We start from the raw sequence: 12,500 nt of genomic DNA, 5'->3' as shown, positions 1-12,500 counted from the left end.
TATGTATGTTTATGAATATTTATTCCGTTCCATTATAGACTATTCAGAGAATGCTGTGATATAGGATCCTATGACTGAACATGTTACTATATTTGGAATATGAAACTATTTTCGAACATCAGAGGGTAACAAAATAAATAAAAGAGGGGTGGGTGTGAGTCGGGAACCCAGTGAAACATAAATAACAGTGTAAACAAATAAACAAGATATAGGAAATGGATGTGTTAAAGCTGAAATTGTTTGTCTTCTTCCTCTTCATTTGCCATTCGTTATGGTTTGTTGTTATATCGGCATCGATAAAGTCGCCATTGTAGAATTATATCTCAGCTATACGTACGGACATATATAAGCTCATATTCACACGTTGCTTACAAGTACAAGGACGCACAGACGCACATGCACACAAACACACGGACAGATAGACACACACACACTGATAGACACAAACACACAGAGAAATATCTCTATGTGTGTACAGAACGTGCTTGTATCTGTATTTCCTATATTCCTGTATAGCACCCACATATATACTTGTATACAACACACATACATATGCATATGCATGTATATGTGCTTGGATAATATATATATATTATATATATATATATATATATATATATATATATATATATATATATATATATATATATATATAAGTATATATATAAATGTATATATATATATAAGTATATATATAATATATATTATATATATTATATAAATATATATATATATATATATATATTATATATATATATATATATATAATATATAATATATACGCAAACGTATATAATATATATATATATACTTATATGTGTAAATGATTCGTATTATATGAACATTGATATGCGCACGCACACACACATACACACAAACATACACACACTCACACATATAAATATCGGGCATATATATCGTTAAGTACACACATTTGCTTATACTTATATATATGTATGTCCGAATATATACACACACACTCATATACATATATATATATATATATATATATATATATATATATATATATATATATATGTATATATATATGCACATATATACACATAAATACGTGTTATATATATACACATACACACACATACATTAGATAGATTTTATTAGTACGAACAAAACTAGTCTACTCATTTCGCGTAGTGGAGTGAAATATATTCATTGTTTGTAATTTTTGTGGTTATAGATAATGATTTGAAGGTTCATGACCGTAAACAGAATATGAATGAGATATCGGGGAATAATAACTCTTTTTATCAACTTACCTAGTAATGTATATATGGATGTAGGTACGAGAAAGACCTGTGGTATGATACTATGTACACTACTCAGTAACTACGGGCACGTCTTCCTCCCCTTATTAATATACTCTCATCTCATTGCAATCTAACGGTCACTTTATTCCATAGATACATGAACCCAGTCCATATATATGTACCGCCAGGTAAAGTGTTCATTCTCAGTCTCTTAACTAGATAATATACTTGACAGCTCTGGAAGCAGAGATGCTGTCTCCCAGCTGTAGAAACCTTTGATGCCTTTGAAACATATGTAATAGATATACAGCATACAATATGATATATACATGTATATGCATATGTATATATATATATATATATGTGTGTGTGTGTGTGTGTGTGTGTGTGTGTGTATACATATATACATACATATATATATATATATGTATACATATGCATATACATATACATATACATATATATATATACATATATATATATAAATATATATACGTTTAAATATTTATTGGCTAAACTGGCAATATGACCATTCCGAAATATAACAATATATATATATATATATATATATATATATATATATATATATATATATATATATATATATATATATATATATATAGTGGAAATTTACAGAAAATCACACATATACATACTGTACTTGATGCGCTGATTCCGAAGACGATAGCATTTTTTATTCTCGTTCACTTTTCAACAGATCAAAAAACGGAAACATAAACGCACCTTAAATGCATATCACAGGCAGCTGTAAGTCTGCAATGCACAAATGAATAGATGCATGAAGCCAACTACTAATACGTTTTCTTATACATCACTCTGAAAACATACCATATTAAGTTGGTAATGCAACCATGGATTTAGAAATCAACTGGTGATGGATTTCGACTACAGTTTTCTCCATAGGATTACCTGCAGTTCTATACCAATCAAAAAAATATTTTGTTAGGCTGGTGTATTTGTATTAACACAGTACTGAAGAAGTTTCTTCGCCGGATTGATAATCCTTTATTAATAAGGATATATACATATTATCTGACGTACCCGGTAATTCCAGGGAAAGTGGGTCTTATCCCTTGGTCCCGTTCTCATAATTGTTTCACTAAGTCAATAACAACAATACAGAATATGTAGCCCTTAAAACGGTTTTGTGCATTTACAGAGAATACCGAACTGTCTTACACAGGATCTTGTTTTTAGGAATTCCCAATAAGTTATGATTACCCAAATTATGAAGTGAGTTATGTAATAACATGAAATTAGTTACCCGGTAGTAAGAACTTAATTAAAGTAGCCCCGAAAATGGATTTAATGCGTTCCCAGAGTATATAGAACATAGGAGGAAATACTAATAAGGTATGTATACTAAAATCATGAAGCATGTTACATAATAATAGGCTAATCAGATATGTGATAATAATTCAAAGTAAATAACTCTGAAACGGGCTTTTGTTCGTTCCCAGAGAATATTACCGTCAGGGGCGCTAGTGTTGGTATATTCGTGAATAAGCCGCTAACCGAAATAAGTGGATCTATTGTTTAGGGAAACACTATTTACTTGTTTAAGTGTTATACTGGATAAATAGCGAAAATAACTCTAACAGTTCAAATACTAAGAAATAAGCATACTCAATTTGATTTTTACCAAAATATTTAAGAAAACGAATAGGTTATTTCCCTTGTTTCTATATAAGGATTCCTTCCAGCGGCCCTATTATCAATTTTTTTCAACAATCTAAGCATACCATGAGGATTCCAGATATAAGTTCCACTCACGTGTCAAGTTTCATCTGGATCGATAAGACGATGTACGAGGAGTTAGCTAACAACTCCACAAACCCACAGACATAATTTCCCGCATATGTAGTAGATATATATATATATATATATATATATATATATATATATATATTATATATATATATATGTGTATATGTATATATATATATATAAAGTTATGTGCATATACACTTGTATGTGTGTATGTGTGCGTATATATATATATATATATATATTTCTGTATGTGCATTTCATTCTGTAGGTATGCACAAATATGTGTGCGCATTTCTATCCCTATCCCCGTCATACGTACACACACATAATTTTCAATTCGTTGTAGTTTGATAGTATTCTATCGAAATGTTGTAAACACATCAACCCTTTCCCTCCACTTTTCATTCACTTCCACCACATACGCTTACATATGTATTCATATATATGTGTGTGTGTGTATGTATACATATATGTATTTATATACACAGCAACAGAAATAAAGAGAGATACGTATATGGGGAGATAGATATGTATATATATATATGTGTGTATATATATATATGTATATATATGTGTGTATGTATGTATGTGTATATATATATATATATATAATATATATATATATATATATATATATATATATGCATATATATATATATATATATATTGATATAGATAACGGCAATGTTAGTGCTATTGATATACGTATATATAAATCTATTTTACTTAAAGACTTTAACATATATTTTCAAACATACACATATATATATGGATGTGGTTGTGTGAAGCCGAAAGGAAGTGAAAAAAAAATTATATATTTCATTTTTCTGCGTTTTTGTTTTATTTTGCAACTTGGTAAAAATAAGCAAACCATATCGATATATAATGCCATAACATTACGTAATAATTTTTTGAACGAAGAAAGAACTGTAATAAATTCGATCTTTTGCCGACATAAAAAAAGTTAACAAATGAAAAAGACATTTCATATATGAAAATCTGTAAAGAAATTAATAAAGCGATAAAGGAGAAATGTGAAAACATTCGTTGGTAAAATATGATTTATGAAACATAGTATTACGGCAACAAGCAATTGTTTCTATAGTTGCCTGCCTATCTATCTATCTATCTATCTATCTATCTATCTATCTATCTATCTATCTATCTATCTATCTATCTATCTGTCTGTCTGTCTGTCTGTCTGTCTATCTATCTATCTATCTATCTATCTATCTATCTATCTATCTATCTATCTATCTATCTATCTATCTATCTATCTATCTATCTAACTATCATATATGTTTCTGTCTATCTTTCGTTATCTTTTCCCCTGTGTACAACTCGTTTTACTGTGTAAGTCTACAATTGTTTCATTGACACGTTACCAGAAGCGTGTTCTTGAAATACTGTTATATAACATAAGGCTGCTAGTTGGTAGAATCGTCTTTACGTTCAGAATTCCGCCGCGGTCGACTTCGCCTTCCATCATTTCAGTGTTCGATAAAATAAGTACTATTTGATCCCCCGGGTGTCGGTGCAATCGACATAGCCCTTCATCCAAATTTGTTGGCTATGTGCCAAAATTTGAAACCAGTATTATCATATGATATGCAAAATAATTATTCTGATTCGTATATAATACACCCACAAATAAAATTTTGGTAATACTGGGAAAAATCTGCTCATCTGGTTATGTATAAATTGCTTTGTTGCATGAGTTCTTATTTCATTTTACAGAATGTATACTCATTGAATATGATTTCAGTATAATGAAAAGGAAAAAACAAAAACAAATAAAGCAAAACAAAAAAACCAAATTAAATACATAATAAACCACAAATCCAAATTAACCGGTCTAGAAATAAGACAAAGCAAAGCGAACAAACAAATTGAGGAAAATAAATGTTTTACTATTTAATAATAAGAGCATCTTCAACGAGGGACATTTAGTTAGTGTAATGGGGGTTCATTGAGCAAATCGATTTGTACATAATTTGATGAGTCAATATTTTTCAGTATTACCAGAATGACATTGATTCGATATATTATTTCGTTTATTATATAATGTTATTCCAGCGGCAAGTTTCTGGAAAAGATTCCGATGGAACAATTGTAGGATTATGCCGTAAACATAGTTCTTTACTCCATTTTCTTTGTTAATGATTACATGAACTACAGATGCTTAGGAATTTACATATATATCGTCGGTAAAGCAATATATTTTCGTTGTTTAATAGTATCTGGCCTTTATGAACTAAAATCTCATGTTAAAATCTAAATGTGACATAGATGCGTACATGCATACATGCATACATACATACATACATACATACATACATATGTATGTGTGTGTGTGTGTGTGTGTATGTGTATATACGGAAGCCCAACTGTATTTATCTAAGTATTGACCCCAAAAAACACACGCACACACTCACAGACACACACATATATACCAAACAAACACACACATACATACATAAATACACGCACAAACAGACTCTTACACACACACACACACACACACACATATATATATATAGAGAGAGAGAGAGAAAGAGAAAGAGAAAGAAAGAAGAGATAGATTGATAAAAAGATAGATGCTTATGCTTATATACATACATACATATATATATATATATTATATATATATATATATATATATATATATATATATATATATATATATGTATGTATGTATGTGTGTGTGTGTGTATGTATGTATGTATGTATATGTTTATATATATATAGATAGCGTGGGAAAGGTAGCTTGTCTAATTAAATAACTCTTTCATTTTCATGTTTTTATAAAATAGAAATTATACCCATTCCATCGCATTCCTCGAATTAATTTAACATTAGTATTATGATATGACAATAAGGCGTTGAGATGAAGTCGGCGAGCTGCCAGAAACCTTAACACACCGGGTGAAATGCTTAGCGGTATTTCGTCTGCCGCTACGTTCTGAGTTCAAATTCCGTCTAGGTCGACTTTGCCTCTCATCCTTTCGGGGTCGATTATATAAGTACCAGTTACGCACTAGGGTCGATATAATCGACTTAATCCGTCTGTCTGTCCTTGTTTGTCCCTTCTGTGTTTAGCTCCTTGTGGATAGTAAAGAAATAAGAAACTTTACCACGCCGGACGAAATACTTAGCGGTATTTCGTCTGTCTTTACGTTCTGAGTTCAAATACTGCCGAGGTTGACTTTGCCTGTCCTCCTTTGGGCGCCGATAAATTAAGTACTAGTTGTGTACTGGGCAGAGATAATCGACTGGCCCCCCCTCCAAAATTTTGGGCCTTGTGCCTAGAGTAGAAAAGAATAAGACGCTGAGTTGGCAGAGTCGTTAACGGCGGGTAAAACGCTTATCGACATTCCCTCCGTCTGTATGTTGTGAGTTTAATTTCGGCGCGGTTGTCTTTGCCTTTCATCCTTTTGCGGTTAATAAAATAATATCAATCGGTTGGTCGTTGTAATCGACTTAACCCCACCTTCGTAATTCAGCCATAATTTGAAACCAATATTAAATGACAATAGTATAATACTGTATTATAAAATTACTTGATAATAGATTATCAAATTGAGTGAAATAAAATCAAAACAGGCATCAAAAACATGAATTAGGCATGTGGTATTTTCCTGTTGTTCTGCATCTCTGACAGCCGGATTTAGCGTACGTGATGGACGTGCTGAGGTATTTCTTTGTTGCTCAGAGTCTCTCATTTATATATTTTGGCGCTTTGCGCTCTGTGCTGTTATATCTCTTTCTTGTTCGGCTTGTCCGTACGCTTCTTCCGACCGAGTCCTACTGGTAGAAGCAGCATTTCTTGTATTTCTCCCAATTGACGACTTCTGTTTTGGTGTCATGATCTGACACGAATAAAATAATAAATGAGCAACATAGAATAAATATTTTGTTACATTTTAATTAACGTGTAATATAATGCACGCATATCATGGCATTCACTGTTTTGCACATCGTAATATGATACATAGTAGGAACAGCTACCAGAGCAAAAATCCTAAGTGTTGGCTGTAGACACGCCCCTTCGCAAATGATCAGCTGTTATTTTGTAAACAATGTTTCGAAACTGTTTATGTGTTCGAAAGGAGAGATCTGACTCTCACACTTAGTGTAGGCGGCCCAGGTTGCCAAAATTGCTTCATTCGACAATATTACTCAATAGAGGGAGAAGGGGTTTGGCGGGGTCAGGGGAAGAAAAGGCGGTCGGACTGATCGCTGCAGGAGAAGGCAGGCTTCTCTATTCCTCTTACAAATCTTACCTCCGGGTGCCAAATTTGCGTCAATTGATGGTATTACTCAGTTACGGGGTGGTAGTGGTGGGACAGGGGCAGGGGAAGAAGGAGGAGGTCAGGCATGTCTCTTTAGGAGGGTATAGGCCACCCTATTCCTTCTGCCAAAGTTTTCTCTGGGTGCCAAAGTTACCTCAATTGATGGGATTTCTCTGAAAATAGAGGTTGGGGAGAGATTAATCCTACACATAAACCACCTTAGAGACCTCCGAACACCCCTACAAAGTTTCATGCTAATCGGCCCAATCGTTTGGCCATGATGTGAGTACAGACGGACATTACGCCCGTTATTATATGATTGTAGCATAATTTACTATGCACCAAGGAAGTGATACACAGTCGATGGCATATTTACCGTTGACTCAGGGAGGGAGGTTTTGTGCAAAATATCCTTTACAATTCTAGGGTCTCTGAATCTGTCGATATGGAAGATATAGGGAAAAAAAAAGAAAAACAGGAAAATATCGTGAGAATATAACGTGAAATGGTCAATGAAATGCGGTATGAACAAAGAGTCGTCGGTTTCAGTATCTTCGGTTCCTCATATTTTCCCTCTGCTTAATCTGACTGAATACCCTTTTTACTATATTGTTTAGCTTTGTTGTAATAATACTAAGGAGTGCATGGTTGTGAGTGTATGTTTGCGTATGTGTGTGTTTGCGCTCGCACATGTGTGTGTGAGTGTGTGTATGTTGTGTGTGTGAGTGTGAGCGTATACAAAATTCTAATCGCCTAATTTGGATCCTCTGATTTCAATGCAGGTGCTATCGTGTTCCATCCACTTCGTGAAGGCTCCAGAGAAGTCTTCCAGAGTGAAGGTGTCCAGAGTACAGGTCACAGCCTCCTTCATCTTCTCTTTCAGGCTGGAGAACAATGACAAGTCGTAGAGAGCAAAGTCTGGCGTGTAGCAAGTATGAAGGGCAATTTTGATACGCGTTGTTGTCAAGGGGTTGGTTACCTAGATGGAATTGTGGTCTGCCGCGTCCTTCTGACATTTTGTGACGAAATCTCTTCCTGACCCCCCACACACACCAGAACCTCTATAAAGTAATCTATGTTGACCGTTTGGGCAGAGAGAAGCGAGTAAGTGTAGATGAAAGCGCTGCTGTCGAAAATGCAGATCATGATGAGCTTCCCAGTGGACTTGCCTCCTGAGCCATCGAAAAACAGGTGCTCGCTTATACAATCTCATACAAGTTAATCGATTAGCAGACTGGAGCACGGCGTCAGTTTAACACAAAACGTTATTGCATACTAAGCATCCGAATTGCTTTCATATCTCGACTGCATTCTGCAAACTAGTCATATGTGACAGACAGTATTTAATAGAGTGCGTTCAATGTACTCTAACACTTGACTCCTTCAACTTGGAATAACAAATTATTAAATATACGGTAAAGATATACTAAAACTGTAATAATCTAAGAGTTGCAACTGCCTCTCCTATATTCTGATACACACAGACACATATATTCGTACAAGCACACTCTCACACACACACACATTTGTGAATATGTGTATATACGTGTGAGTGTACATGCTTCTGAAAGATTACTAATCACATTCAGAAGAGTTTATTTAATGGGTCGCACATTGTTATTCACTGTATTGCAACATTTGGACGCAACTCTCGCTTGAACGGACGCATAAAATTTGAAGCATCCCTGAAGCGACTAAAACATCAGATTTGAATATATATCTCACCCAACTCTCTCTCTAGTTACGTATTTATGCACACACATAGTCATATATGTATGTATAAAACTATATATTTATGAGTGTACGTATATGTCTAATATATATTAAGCAAATATCTGCATATGTAATATACTCGCACAAGAGAACACATACATAAACATGTACATATACATGTACACACACACACACACACATATATATGTATATATACATACATATGTATATATATATATATATATATATATATATATATATATATGTGTGTGTGTGTGTGTGTGTGTGTGTATATATATATATGTATACACATATATGGGTAATGTGTGTTTACGTGTATGTATTTATGTATATGAATATGGACATGCATATACATTTTTATGTATGTCTGTATGTCTGTACATACATACACACATATATATGACTACATACATATACATCCACACAGACACATACATATACATACACACGTATTTATATATATATATAGACACACTGAATCTAAAATTTTAGATATTGTGAAGATGAAACAGGGGATTTGATAATGGAGAAAAGGAAGTATTGTGAAGGGAGTGAAATAAATAGATTATTTTATTATTAGTTAAACAGATCGATATCTATATATACAAATGAATAAATATATAACCAAATGGACAGAGATTAAATTACACAAACTAAGTTTGACTAAATCGAGTCTTGTACATCGTTTTGACGCCTGAAAATGTAGATTCATACGTTTCATCATTTTATTTTTGTACACAAAGATACATACATGGTGACATGTATACATATGCATAAGCACATACATATATATATAAGAGCATGATATCGTACAACCATAAACGTAGAACTACGTATATTGATACAGATACTTATGCGTTGCTTAGTACACTTGTATCTTCAGCTTGGGTGGAGTCTGATGTATGGAGAACCTATTTCGAGTTGTTGACACATGTCTACATTCTATCTAATGACTGGGAAGAAAGAAAAAAACAGACCTCGATATATAATTTATGATAAATAATACGAGTATACTTGAAGCACGAAGAACGTAATTTATGCTGGTAATAGACATGTCTATTTGTGTTGAAATCAGAACTAATTGAAGGGTGCCGCCGAGAAACCGATCATGTATAACGGTGTGTACCTCATATCTATCTATCTATCTATCTATCCTATCTATCTATCTATCTATCTATCTATCTATATCTATCTATCTATCTATCTATTTTTCTATCTATCTATCTATCTAGCTAGCTATATATATTTATATGCGTGTGCGAGTGTGCATAAATACACACACACACACACATACACACATATATATATATATATATATGTGTGTGTGTGGTGTGTGTGTGTGTATATATATATATGTATACACATATATGGGTAATGTGTGTTTACGTGTATGTATTTATGTATATGAATATGGACATGCATATACATTTTTATGTATGTCTGTATGTCTGTACATACATACACACATATATATGACTACATACATATACATCCACACAGACACATACATATACATACACACGTATTTATATATATATATAGACACACTGAATCTAAAATTTTAGATATTGTGAAGATGAAACAGGGGATTTGATAATGGAGAAAAGGAAGTATTGTGAAGGGAGTGAAATAAATAGATTATTTTATTATTAGTTAAACAGATCGATATCTATATATACAAATGAATAAATATATAACCAAATGGACAGAAGATTAAATTACACAAACTAAGTTTGACTAAATCGAGTCTTGTACATCGTTTTGACGCCTGAAAATGTAGATTCATACGTTTCATCATTTTATTTTTGTACACAAAGATACATACATGGTGACATGTATACATATGCATAAGCACATACATATATATATAAGAGCATGATATCGTACAACCATAAACGTAGAACTACGTATATTGATACAGATACTTATGCGTTGCTTAGTACACTTGTATCTTCAGCTTGGGTGGAGTCTGATGTATGGAGAACCTATTTCGAGTTGTTGACACATGTCTACATTCTATCTAATGACTGGAAGAAAGAAAAAAACAGACCTCGATATATAATTATGATAAATAATACGAGTATACTTGAAGCACGAAGAACGTAATTTATGCTGGTAATAGACATGTCTATTTGTGTTGAAATCAGAACTAATTGAAGGGTGCCGCCGAGAAACCGATCATGTATAACGGTGTGTACCTCATATCTATCTATCTATCTATCTATCTATCTATCTATCTATCTATCTATCTATCTATCTATCTATCTATTTTTCTATCTATCTATCTATCTAGCTAGCTATATATATTTATATGCGTGTGCGAGTGTGCATAAATACACACACACACCACACACACACACATATATATATATATATATATATATATATATATATGGTAGACAATGAATGAGTAATGAAACGTGATGGTCACCTGGTACATTTCGGAAGAAGTGAAAGAGAGAGAGAGAGAACGGGTAGTAAAGAAATAGAGATAAAGGCAGGGGAAAGGCTCCTGGAAAGCAAAAGAAGAAATAGAAGTAAAATGCAAAAAGGGGAAATGCGGATAGAGGTAGAAAAAGATTATAGAGAATTACTTCAACTCTATCTTTTCTTCTTTCTATCTTTCTATCTCCCTACATTCCTTTTCAAGTTCATCATTTTTTCATGTTTGCTCATTTATCCCAGCAGTTTTTTTGCTGTTGACATTAGCAAAATAAACAACTTGATCGATAATTGTGCGATATAACTATGAGTCTTAGATTTTTGGATCAGGGATGAGCATGTCCATGTAATTTTCCATCGGTTCCTTTGTCATCCTTTTGTGCAATTTCTTATTCTTAGAAACACACACGCACGCTCGCACACACACGCACGCGCATGCACGCACACACACACACACAGGCACACACACACACACACACGCATATGTATGCGTACATACGTATGAATAGATATTCTGTACGAAAGTGCAGTACATATTACGACCTACCATATTCTTCGCTCTGAGATTCCAAATAAAACTAGCTTCTTTTCTGCTATTCATGAAGTAATTTTCACAAATATGACATTCACATTTATATATATATTTATCCACCTATATATTAATTTACTTTATCGGGTGAACATTTATATATTAAATTAGTTCTAAGCCATCAGCAATTTAAAGGGCACTAAGAAGGATACCTAAAGTTACACATTCTGTACAACTCTTTTTTTGTGTTTGTACTATTTATTTAGAGAGAGTATAATTCATGTTATCGTCTGTAGGACTTATCGTTCCTTAGTGTTGCTTTTGGCTATCTATGTTAACAAATATTCCAGGAAGTTCAGAATGGAGCCATTGATGAATAGTATTCTTACTCATGTTGCAGTTATTGTGATAAAACCTTCCCAGATTGGCCGTATTACGAAGTCT

At 33.0% G+C, this 12,500-nt stretch overlaps 1 protein-coding gene across 8 annotated transcripts in view; it reads right to left on the bottom strand.

Moving 5' to 3' along the window:
• Positions 1-12,500, bottom strand: part of LOC115225832 (5-hydroxytryptamine receptor 4-like) — a 384,417-nt gene that overhangs the window by 82,171 nt on the left and 289,746 nt on the right. The gene's annotated exons all lie outside the window — the stretch shown is intronic.

Source organism: Octopus sinensis, linkage group LG2 (genome assembly GCF_006345805.1).
Source record: "Octopus sinensis linkage group LG2, ASM634580v1, whole genome shotgun sequence".
Taxonomy (NCBI): Eukaryota; Metazoa; Mollusca; class Cephalopoda; order Octopoda; family Octopodidae; genus Octopus; species Octopus sinensis.
The sequence above is the reverse complement of the archived record's forward strand: the minus strand, read 5'-3'. Positions and strand labels throughout refer to the sequence as shown.